This window comes from Geospiza fortis, unplaced genomic scaffold (assembly GCF_000277835.1).
Source record: "Geospiza fortis unplaced genomic scaffold, GeoFor_1.0 scaffold185, whole genome shotgun sequence".
NCBI lineage: Eukaryota > Metazoa > Chordata > Aves > Passeriformes > Thraupidae > Geospiza > Geospiza fortis.
The window spans coordinates 1,193,346-1,205,574 of NW_005054469.1; the positions used below are offsets into that span (position 1 = coordinate 1,193,346).

The 12,229-nt window shown below is 40.0% G+C and overlaps 1 protein-coding gene across 1 annotated transcript in view; it reads left to right on the forward strand.

Moving 5' to 3' along the window:
* Positions 1-12,229, forward strand: part of MACROD2 (mono-ADP ribosylhydrolase 2) — a gene marked incomplete at its 3' end in the record, with an annotated part of 798,315 nt that overhangs the window by 581,625 nt on the left and 204,461 nt on the right. The window lies entirely within an intron of this gene.

The window sequence follows — 12,229 nt, forward strand, 5'->3', positions numbered from 1 at the left end:
TGCATGAACTCAGATAACCTGCAGCAATTAGTCTTCTGGTTTCTTCAAATTATTTTGTTTCACAGAGGTTTAACTGTAATCTCCTATTTTCTAAGGAATACAAATCCTTCTTCCTTAACCTTTCTGAATTTTAGAGATCCTTCTTTCATTTGGATGCCCACCATTTTATTTCTGTATTCCTAGAATACTTTAAGTTAAGACTGCTGGTTATACAGTGGTTTCAACACAGCTTGATTAGTACCCATTACAGTGCTAGTATAATTTATTTTTTACTTATTCTTAAATGGTTTATATAGAAACTGTGCCTTTCCTCTTTGCAATAATTTTAAATAATAATATTCAGACTCTCAGTGGCATAACACCACAAACTTTGAGTATGTTATTCTTTTTCAATCTCCTAATAGTTAGTGTAACTACTGTGAATTGGGAGTTCTTTTTGCATGTGATTGGGACTTCTTTTTGCAGGCTTTGAAGTTGTGTGTCTTGGTGAAGAAAAAAGAGTAGAACATGTAAAATGTTTTATGGCAGAGGAATCTGTGGCTGTATGGCAGCTTGATGTTGGCTGACAGATGCCCACCCAGCCACTTGCTTCATTCTCTTCCTCCTCAGCAGGACAGGGGGAAAGACAAGATGAAGAAATATGTGCACCAAGATAAAGACAGGGAGATGATTTGCCAAGTACCACAATGGGCAAAACAGTCCTAATTTGGGGAAAATTAATTTAATGTATTGTCACTTAAAATAGATTTACCTAGTAAGATGCAGAGGTCTTCCCTGAACCCCACCTTTCCCAGGCTCAACATCACACCCTCACTCCCAAATCTTTTCCGACCTCCTGCAAGAGAAGCTTGCAGAACTGTTTCTAATTCTTTCTTTCCCCTCACTCCTAGGTTCTGTTATTCCCTTTCTAGATTTTGATCCATGCATTGATACATACATACAACTTTCCATCCTTTGTGCAGTTTTGGGGGTTTTTTAAACTGATTTCTGTTCACAGAAATGTGAGGGGAAACTGAGGCTACTGTCTGCATACCAGTAATTCACTGAAATAATCCCAACCCAACTCAATATTGCACTGCTATTTTTCGCAATCTGCAGATGTGCAGCTATCATGATAAAGTGAACTATTTTGTGTGTAATTGTATGTGTAGTGAGGAGGCTTTGATAAAATTAATGGAAATCACATTGACTAAACTGTTCCCTAAGCTTGATTCTAAGTCTAACATTATTTTTTGTGATGTAACAAGCTCTTTCAATTGACAACTTCTTTTTACATATCCCCCAATTTTAAAAATCTTCTATTTCCCCTCATTCGCCTCATTGTTTAACAATCAATAAGGTTTCTCCATGCAAAGCATTTAATGCTTTTCCATATCCCTTCTGCTAATCTGCCTGGGATGCCATGTTTCCCAGAGGATTAGTTGTGTTTGACTGTGGCATGGACCTGCCTTGCAAGGCTGGTTTTCCCCAGGAGTTGTGTGGGTCACCTCATGCCCACCATACACATAACCTAAATTTATTAAAGTGCTAGAACAAACAACCCCTTTGCAGCCACATGGCCACATTTAGATGGAAATTGAGGTGGGAGGTCAATTTTCACTTTAAGACTAGGTTTGGAGATGCCTGGGTTTTTAAGTGAATGTCTTTAAATCTCACTTGTCTGACAGGTAGTAAGAAATTTACATTTAAATTGTCCAGATCAGGTTCTTATTTGTACTGCATTGTTGGACAAAAGAGATTTCTTAGTCTTCCAAATCCTGCACTGCTTGATCTGACCAAGCATAGCACTGGTTCTTTTGTTTCAAATCTGGACATTCCTTCTGACAACAGTAATTGTCATTTTCTCTGTCATTGCTTTTTACCCTGTTTCAATTTGAATATTGTTCAAAATTTCTTGATAAACATGTGTGTTTGGGCTTTATGTTTCCCCCTGAAGAGTGGTATCTCACAAAATTGAATAATTTTACTTTAAGGCTGGATTTACCACTGTTGGTCTAATCAGAAATTTTGATATTTGTTACACCTTTCTGAATACTAGGAAATCCCATTCCTTCCTAAAGCAGCCCATGTTTGCTCATATAATTATTTAAAAATAAATTTTTAAAACCCCAACAATACACTGGCAACTTACCAGAATACATGTTGAAAATGCTACTTAAAACAAGTACAATAAGACCTAAAGTTCAAATCAAGATTAAATTGGATTTGAGTTTCTGGAATTGCATGTGCCATTAACTGGTTATTTCATTTCCTTTTTGATTGAAGAATGCAAGACTCAATAAAAGCGCATAATTGTGAGTGAAATGCAAATCAGAGATGTTAGGAGAAATCATATTTGTAACAAAAACTTGTTTAACAATTAATACTGGGATCTTTTGAAACCCTGAATTATCTGATGAGGTCTGGATTATTTTGTTGATCAGCTACCAGTATTGGGTTTAAAAAGCAACTGCTTCTTGGGGGGATTGTTAGTCAAAAGTGTTCGGATGAGGATGTTCCAAAAGATAAGGTTATTTTCATATTTTACCCATTAGTTTTTTTACACCCTTTAGCATTTGAGATCTTGCTCAGAGTATCAGAACTGTGTAATGCACCATTGTAACCAGACACGTTTGCTGAAATCAGAGTTTTAAATCTCAATTTTTCCTTACTCTTGCTTTAATCCAGTTTTTCCCATTACTCCAAACTTTGTCTTCTAACCACTTTTCATCTGTTGTGTATAGTGCTGTAATCTCAGAACATCCAGAAAGGTTTTTCAGTGCAGCTTTGGGAGGAAGGTTGAAGAGGTGCTAGTGGATTCCATGTAGTTTTTGTTGAAAAAGTTGTTGCTGCAATGCATCCTGAAATGAAGATAAATAGTGTAGATTGGCTGGTTGCTGATAGATGCTGGAACATAAAATCCAATAAGGCACATTGTGACCCTTGCAGGACAAAAAAGAAGGATTTGTGGAGCTGACCTCTTGCCAGGGAAATGACTACTACAGAAATGAAGCAGCATCTGGGCAAGGGGGAAAAAATTCTTTCTCTTAAAAAATTAATACATAAAATTGTTGAGCTAGTGCAATGATGCATCAAGTCCAACAACCTGCACAAGCACTTTTTTATCAGCGTGCATGTAGTATGTGTTCAAATAGCATGAATTGCCTTTCTGTTCAGTGAAGAACAAGCCATTAAACATCACATTTAGAATGCACCCCCTCTCTGTTCCTCCCAAGTGCACTGGCATTTTTGAACTCCAGATTAGATGAAATATTTCAGGTGTGAGTTGTTGTAGATTTCCTGAATACAGTAGCTGCTGGTGTGACCCTTTTATTATGGTTTACTGCAGTCTGAGGCAAGAATTGAAAAAAAATCCCTGGTGTGAATAATAAAGACAAACCAAGAATCAATAATGCATTCGTTAAAAAGACTAAACTAAGTAGATTAATGTGCCAGACATAGTGTCCTGCTTTTTCACCCAACCTGCCCTGTAACTTTCTTCCTCGTGTCTTTTGGGAAAAAAAGATAAAAGAACAATTTTATTTCCTTTTTTTTTTTTTTTTTTTTTTTTTTTTTTTTCTTTTTTCTTTCACAAGGAGTAAGTATATATTGTTTCAGCTGATTGTGTGCTCTTAGGAAATCTTTGATTTCCCTTGGAGAGGAGATAAGAACAGTGCTTCAGCAGAAATAATGTCAGATAGTTTTGTTTGTTCTTGTACGTGGATGGACTTCCCCAAAAGCTCTGTTGGTTTTAGATGATCCAGCGTGGTCTTTGTGTTGTATCTGCCAGAGCAATTGAACATGGTGGAAGTGATTTAAGGGCTAGAGCTGGGCTAGCAACACTGTCTGTGTTCTTTATGTGATTTTGTATTTTTTTCACTATTGCCTGTGCATGTTTCATTCCTCTGAAGTTTCTCAGACTTTCTGTGCTGCCATTTTCCTTTATTTTGCTGTGGTGGCTTATGTCCATTACATGCATGTGTTTCCCCTAGCTCTTGTAACTCCTGTCATGCTGTGCTGCCTATTTGAGACAAGGTACTGAGAGTTCCTGTAGGGGGATAGAATAGAAGAAAATAAAGATGATGTAGAAAGTAATCTCACCCCTAAGGAGTTGCAGCTGGGCCAGTTGCCAGAGATTAGGAGCAGGCCTGACTTTACCAGGCCACAGCTGTAACCAGTGAGAAGAAGAGTGCTATAAAAGAGTGGGGTGGCTGGGTGAGAAGGGAACTGGAGTCAGCTGGCAGCTTTGTGAAGAAGAAAGAGTCAGTGCTCTGAGGAGACGCCCACAAGAAACACCAAGGAGGTATGGAACTTTTGTGATAAGGAGACAGCAGTGTGGATCCCCTGCAATAAGATGACAACAAACTCCAGCAAAGCCAGTAGCCCTGATGCTTTCTCTTACATTCAGCCCTTCTTCCCAGCACCCTACTCCCCATCTTGCAGCAAAAGGTTCCATGCTCCCTTCCTCTCCTCCACTTCCTCCACATCTATCTGCTTCTCCTCAGTGCATTTTCCTTCATTTTGCTGTGGTGGCTTATGTCCATTACATGCATGTGTTTCCCCTAGCTCTTGTAACTCCTGTCATGCTGTGCTGCCTATTCGAGACAAAGTACTGAGAGTTCCTGTAGGGGGATAGAATAGAAGAAAATAAAGATGATGTAGAAAGTAATCTCACCCCTAAGGAGTTGCAGCTGGGCCAGTTGCCAGAGATTAGGAGCAGGCCTGACTTTACCAGGCCACAGCTGTAACCAGTGAGAAGAAGAGTGCTATAAAAGAGTGGGGTGGCTGGGTGAGAAGGGAGCTGGGGTCAGTTGGCTGCTTTGTGAAGAAGGAGTCAGTGCTCTGAGGAGGTGCCCACAAGAAACACCAAGAAGATATGGAACTTTTGCGATAAGGAAACAGGAGTATGGAACCCCTGCAATAAGATGACAACAAGCTCCAGCAAAGCCAGTAGCCCTGATGCTTTCTCTTACATTCAGCCCTTCTTCTGAAAATCCTACCCCCCATCTTCCAGCAAAAGGTTCCATGCTCCCTGCCTCTCCTCCTCTTGCTCCACCTCAATCTGCTGCTCCTCAGTGCATTTTCCTGGCTCCCTCTCTCTGCATAAAGATCCATCAGCAAGAGGAGTGAGCCTCTCATGGCAATTCCTACCCCTTCTCCCCCTGCCCAGCCTGTGGTGGCAGATGCATTAGTAGACATCCAAAACTCAGTAAGGAGTGCCACATCAAGAATATCCCTACTTCAGATAAGCTTTCAATTAGAGCCTGCCATCAATAGCAGAATGCCACGAGGAACAGTGCTTGGCAAGGTACAGAATCATTACTTTATTCCCACTGCTGAACAGATCATCCCTTGGTGCTTAGAGACAGTGTGTGTCAAGGAGGGCTTGGGATGGTGTCAGTGTAGGTTAAGGAGGTCCAATGCCCTGGACCCCACGTTTCAACAGCAAGTACCACTTTCAAGTGGAATTCAAAGTGTGTGGGTGCATAGGGGTTGGTTTGGTTGGGTTTTGTCTCCTGTGGCATTAGCAAGACACTTTAGGAAGGTAGGATTGATTCCTTACACTTTGCTGCACTTGAGAACAACAGGGCATTTTTATTTAAATCAGTGGGTAGAATAAATATTTAACCATGTTGGAATTGTAACTAGACTGAGGCCAATATCCCATTGCTGTGCAATTCAGTGTATGATGGGAGATTTCACAGCTGACTAGTGCTTTACACTTTGTTTCAAATTACTCTGGCTGTATTATGTTGCCACCCTAAAACCCAACTTGCTTGTTATATATGGCAAAATAGAAGATTTAACACTCTGCATTAAGAAGCTCATGTGCACTTTGAGATCTCTTTCAATTAACATTTCTTTGTACAACGTTTGTTTCTGGAATAGCAATTCTGGTTATGGTATAAAGTGTATTTAAAGGAGAATGATGTGCTTGAGCTCAGGAGCAGCTGTATACATGTGTTTAAACAGCTGTATGCTTTACACAGACATTGCATATGCACTCTCATAGGCAGATTTTGTAATTGCAAAACTACCTGTGTGAGTATATCTTCCACTTGCATTTGCATTGTGTAGGCTTTCTCCTCCCATAGGAGAATGCTAATGGCAAGAGCAGTGAGATCTTTTTGCTTTCAGTGTTGCACTGGTATCTGTCTGATCTTTCCCCTACTGTGCTCATCCTGAAGCCTAATTTTCTGCTTGGGCATTAGTAATTCCCTGACAGACAGAAAAGCTCCATCACACAGCACAGTAAACAGCACAGCTACGAAGCAGTTTTGCTTCCCAGAGTCTCCAAGTATTGCTTGCTATGTTTTTTACAAGACTGCTACAGAATCCATTTCTCCATGATGTACTCCCTGCAAGCATACTCCTTTACAAATGCTGGAAAAGCGAAACCAAAACCTAGACTTCTAATAAAAAGAATCTACTACTACTGCAGAAAAGTGAAAATTTTACACACATGCAAATCTCCTTCAGAATGGCATTATGATATTTCTTGCAGCAAGGTACTCGTAGGGGAACACTCTTCCCAGTAGTACAAGTGTAAATGTATTTTCACTAAACCTTTGTCCCCCCTCCAATGCTAATAAATATCAAACAACTCAGTAAACTTGAAATCTATTTTTTCTTCAGTGGAATCTTTAGACTTACTGGTGCAAGCCTCTGCTCACATGACCTCCATGATCACAGTGATGTGTCTGCTCAGCTGACACTTCTAACACAGTTATATGGCAGGTATTAATCCAATTATACCAACATGGTGGAGCATGAAGTGAAGCATGGTGTGATATTGTGTATTTCAGAGAGAACAGCTGTGACCTAGTTTGTCTCGCACTGTAGCCACCTTTTGGCAACTTTCAGCTGCAGCCCTAAGCTGAGCCCAGACAAAGAAAAGCACCTGAGCTGCAGATGGTGCAGGTGAGGTGATGTGCTGATCAGACAAGAGGCCCCTCTCAGCCAGCATGCCCTGGGCACCTCTTCTGACAAGCCAAGGCTGAGCAAGCCCTGTTACCAAGACAGTCCATGTGTCTCGACCTCCAACTTGTCTCGATTTTGCTGGCTTGTGTGAGTTTCATCATGTTCCCTGGTGCCAGCATTGACCCTGACTGACTTTACCAGGGATCCCTGTCTTACCCAGTGCACTTCTGTGGATGAAGAAAGGCTCTCCCTTATTTCAATTCTCTACCAGCTTTGTGTCACTGTATCAGAGCAGAAAAGTTCTTTTGAGTTTCTTTATTAACCACCTTCCACCAGCTGCATCTGTCATGTCAGCTGAATGCAAGTGGAAATGATTCTTCAGGAACTGCATGTAGTTTTCTATTGCTGCTGAATTTTTGACTCAAGGAAAATCTAAAGGTTTGCACCTTTCTTAGGAGCAATTGAGAAGCATGTAATGATTTCTTCAGAATAATGTTTTGTTTATGCGTTTTGAAAATTTCTTATTTCCCCTTCTTTATTTTACATGAATGATAATTAATTACTGTAGCACAGTCTGTGAAGGATACAGTGAATTGGTGCAGCTTTGTTTCTTGGGGTAACAGAAAGGTTACTGGCTTTTCACAGTACTTAATTCCATTTTCTTAGAGTTAGTTTCTGAGTGGACAGCAAATAAGGTTTTCTCTGGCTGAATGAGTTCAATAAGGCAAGGTAGGTTATTTAGCAGAAGATTCATGGCTCTTCAGTTTAGTCTTCAATGTAGCTCATCCAAATAAGGGTACTTTCTTTCCAAGTTATGAGTCCGCAAAAATGATCAGGTAGGAACTTAGCTTGTTTGACCAATCACTATATGACAATGATTATTAAAAAAAAAAAAAAAAAAGAGAAAAAGGAGAGTGAGTGAAAAAAAGGCAAAAAGCTCAAGAATAGCAAGACAATAAGCTTTTTGGTAGAATACTATCATCTCCCTCCAAACAGAATGGATTTACCATGGTAATGGGAATCAACATGAATTCATGAGTGAATTCATTTTGACTACTAAAATACATCTCTGACAAGATGATTATATGGGATCAGTTGCAAGATTATTCTGTTTATTTCACAGCTGAAGGACAGGGGGATGTATTGAGTTAACCCTACCTCAGGCATGCTGGCCTGTGCATCTCATTTGTTCTCTTTTGTTGTCCTAAGCACTGTCTGCATTGTCAATAGCTGGCCTTAGCCCACGTGGCTATAATGAAGTGCAGTTATTTATGTGTTGGTTGTGATTCAGAAGGCATTTACAGTACAAATAATCATATCAGGTTTCAGAACATGTATGGAATAAATTCTTAGTAATTCTTTCCCACTTATTTCCTTTAAGGCATCTTTGTATTCCATGCCATCTGGTGCTGATGATTCCCATATAGCAAGTACTTGATGCACGGTGGAGATACCCTGTCATACTGACTGCAGAGATGGCCTTCAATGCAGTCCCCCAGTTTAAAAATGTGACAAGCTACTATTTGGAGAGCATCATTTATATATCCGTAAACATACTGACAAATTTATAAACTTAAAACATGGAAGTTTTTCCGTTTTAACAGTCTTGTTGATTAAGCTGTGGGACTCAGGGTTGATTTTAGCACACAGGAACAGTCTGCAAACTGTTACATCTTGATATGTGCACAAATATGCCAGTGTAGATATTTTTCTGAGGAAAATATGAAAATACATAATGATTATTTGTGTTGATGTGCTTTTGGTTCTTTTCATGATTTGCTTCACAATTAAACCATTAAAACTGGCAAATAAGAATATTAAGCCCGTACGAGCCTTTTAGAATCCATAGAGAAGGGAACATTTTAAATTAATAAAAACCTGCCTAGCACTTAGGCTGTGCTAGCAAAAAAGAATAGAGCCCTTTTTTTACCAGAAGGAGTTGATTTACAGAAAACATTAGGTATCTCAGTTGAACTGACAGATTATAACACTTACCACTACAGCTACTGAAGTGATTTTTCTGGATTGACATTTGCTTGTTAGTATTATAGCCCTCCTGTTATCATCTGTTATCTTAATCCTCAGGTAGATCATATTAAAGTTTGAGTACTTAATACCTGTGTTTTGTTAATGGGCTTTTCATGGGGAGGCAGCATTACCTGATTGTAAGTTTGACATTTTTTGTAAGGCTGGATCAAGCCCAGTAAAAGAGGCAGATAAAGCTACCAGCACCTCCACAAAGTTTAGGAGTCCCTGAAATTGATTTCTGCTAGCTTTGTGTCTCAAAACCCTTGTTGCTCTGTTGTGCTTTGAATAACGTTATGCAGGGCTGGAGTTGGACTCTGTGATCCTTGTGGATACATTTCAACTCAGAATTTATCTGTCCAATATCAGAAAAACATATACCAGCACTCCATAGAATCATAAGTCTATGATTCTATGGACTTCTGGTATATGTTTTTCTGATATTGCACAGATAAATTAGGCAGAGTAACAGACATTCACAATTAGTAAATGTTTCTCCACTGAATCCCCCAAGCACAAAAGACTGAGCATTTACACAAGGGTGTCTAACAACAGGGAATTCATTGCATATTTTGTGTACTTTGATGAAACAGGAGATTTATGTTCTTACCAGTTGCATTCCAGGGAAGAAATACAAAATGTAATGGGACTATCAGTGTAAATCTCTAGTTACTATCTTAGTTCTCCTCCACACTCCTCTAAAACAGCACATTTATTTCATATCAGATCCATCCAAATAATTCTGCTATATCTTATCATGCCTTTGCAGGAAAATTATGGCCATGATGGCTGCAAGCACTGTCACAGCCTAGAGCTTGCTTTGCCAGCTGTTTCACAGGTCAGGGTTACAGTTGCCAGGAATAAGTTGATAAAACCCTGGAAAGAGTTGCAGAATCTTGTAAGTTTGAAGGCCTCTCAAAGAAAGCTTTCCTAGGCTGTCACTGTGGGTAGTATCTGTGCAAAGACATACCAAAAGCAGTGGAGATCAGATGAGGTGCATTTATGTGATGGTAGCAAGGTGATCACCCTGGTTCCTGCTAACTTAGAAGGTTTGCACCCACTGTGCCATCAGCTGTGATGATGAAAGCTCTGCTGTAAAGGGTGGCTGCTGAACTCAGAGGGGCACCAGAGTGGCTCCTGCTCATATCCAGGATTTTGCTGAACTTGAGGAGCTGGGATCCTGGTAATGGATGGTGAGATGGGATCAGTTGGCACTCCCAAATGCAGATGGTGGCAGTAAAATTGTCACTTGCTGAAGCAGCTCTTCAGGAAGCAGACACAGCCTGCCCTGATTTTTGGTATGGATGGGTATGTTGCCAAGGTGTTTGCTGTGGCAGTGGGGGATGTAAAAAACTCAGTCCAAGTTAAATACCTGTGTCTGTGGGTTGGTTCACTTCCCCACACACCTGTCCATGACATACAACCTGCCAGCCTTCTCTTTTTCTCCATGCGGACAAACACAGTGAAGTCCTGAACCTCATGGCCAATGTGTGATTTTTTGTGCCCTTGTCCTTTTCAGTATGCTGGAGGAGCACTCACTGCAGTAACATGGCCCAGTGTCACTCATTACTTTACCTGTTTTATCTTTTGTGAAATTGAGCCTTTAGCCAGAATTGCCTGAGCTGCTGCTCCAGCAGTCAGTAAACTGTGAGGCACCTCGAGCTCATTTCTCTCAAGTAATTTGATTCCCACGTGCTTCCTGAGATTGCTTTTTCACTGAAAGAGGGGATGGGGATGCAGATGGGAGCAAACCAGAAATGTTATGGCAGGCAAATGTAGGCTAGAGATAAAAACAATGCAAAAGTGTGTTTTAACAGATCCCATCTTGCTTTATCTTCCTTTAACCCAGTCCTATAAACAAAAATGTTTTTCTGTTTGAGAATTGGACACACAGGGGCTTTTGTGCTGGTGCAAGGTTTGCAACAGGAGGCTAATTCCATCCTGCTTCTGCATATAGTCAGTAAGATGATCCTTTCCATAAAATTTGCAGAAATGTATGTAAAATGCTAATTAGATTATTTGGGGGTGGGGGGGAGCTGATCATAAAAGGCTCTGATGGATTTCAACATATTTTCTGAAATCACACACAGAATTCAAGGCTGTTTATTTAGGTTGCTGCACTGTTTCCTTTACGTTGTGGTGACTTAGTAGTAATTGAAAACCAGTTTTCTAGATAAGGTTCTATTTAAGGCTGGTTAGTATGGCAGCAGTTTCTAAACAGTGTACAATTTATGGAAAGATTCTATACAATACCCAGTGCTTTATCACCATTTTGGCCAGCTACCCTGCTGCAAGTGAGTGAAAAACAAGCCTGAAAGGTTAATCTTGCTGGGGGGAGCATTGTTCTGAAAATAAACCATTCAGTGCATAAACAATAGTATATCAGTTGTCTGAAATACGCATTTGTCCCTCTGCATGGTGTTCATTTTATGTCCAGGCAGAGCTACCACACTCAGGGTATGGAATTTCTGTGTGAAAAAGCCCCAGTTTGTCAGCAAGGATATTACTAATTTGAGCAGATGGTCTGCTTAGAGCTCTGTTATTTTATATTATGAAAATGAGGCTGCTGGAAGTCCCCGCTCTGGGTTTCGTTGTGGTCGTTAGCTGGTGTCATGAGACATATGCCTTGATGACATCAGCAGCATTATTAAATGTTACAAGAATTTATTTTCCCAGCAGCAATGGAAGTATCCACAGTAACATTTTTGTAGGGTCTAAGCTAGTTTTCTGTCTTGGACTTGGTAACTATATTTTTTAAAATGTAAAAATATGCTTTATTGAGAAACGTATTCAAAGGGCACACATGCTAAATGTTGGTATTATCCAAAATTGAGTATTTTGCTTGTTTTTCTTGATGAATTGTTGTCATCTGTCACTTCAGAAGAGTACACATGCTGCTGGAGCAAATCTTTGCAGAGTCAATGTACAGGGAGTGATGTTTTGGGAATGTGATTCAGTGGAGGGATTTTGGTTTGAGTTGGGTTTTTTCCTAATCTTGCATTGCACAAAATCTGAAAAAAATGGTTAAAGAAAATACAAGTCTAAAAGCTGAACATTTATAATTTGTTGCAGTATCTGTGTTTCAGCTTATGGTGCAAGGGTGATGTAAGAAAGGCTGTATCTACACAGCTGTATGCCAAATTTCACGACTCTTTCTAACCCTGTTGCTTGCTTGTCCACTGTGCCTGCAGCTCCACCTCTTCAAAGCCTGTTCTATTAATCTCACCTACTGAGAGAGATTCATACAGCTTATGGGGTTTTATTTTTAAATCCTCACAGAAATGATTTGCTGCCCCCAAGTCAG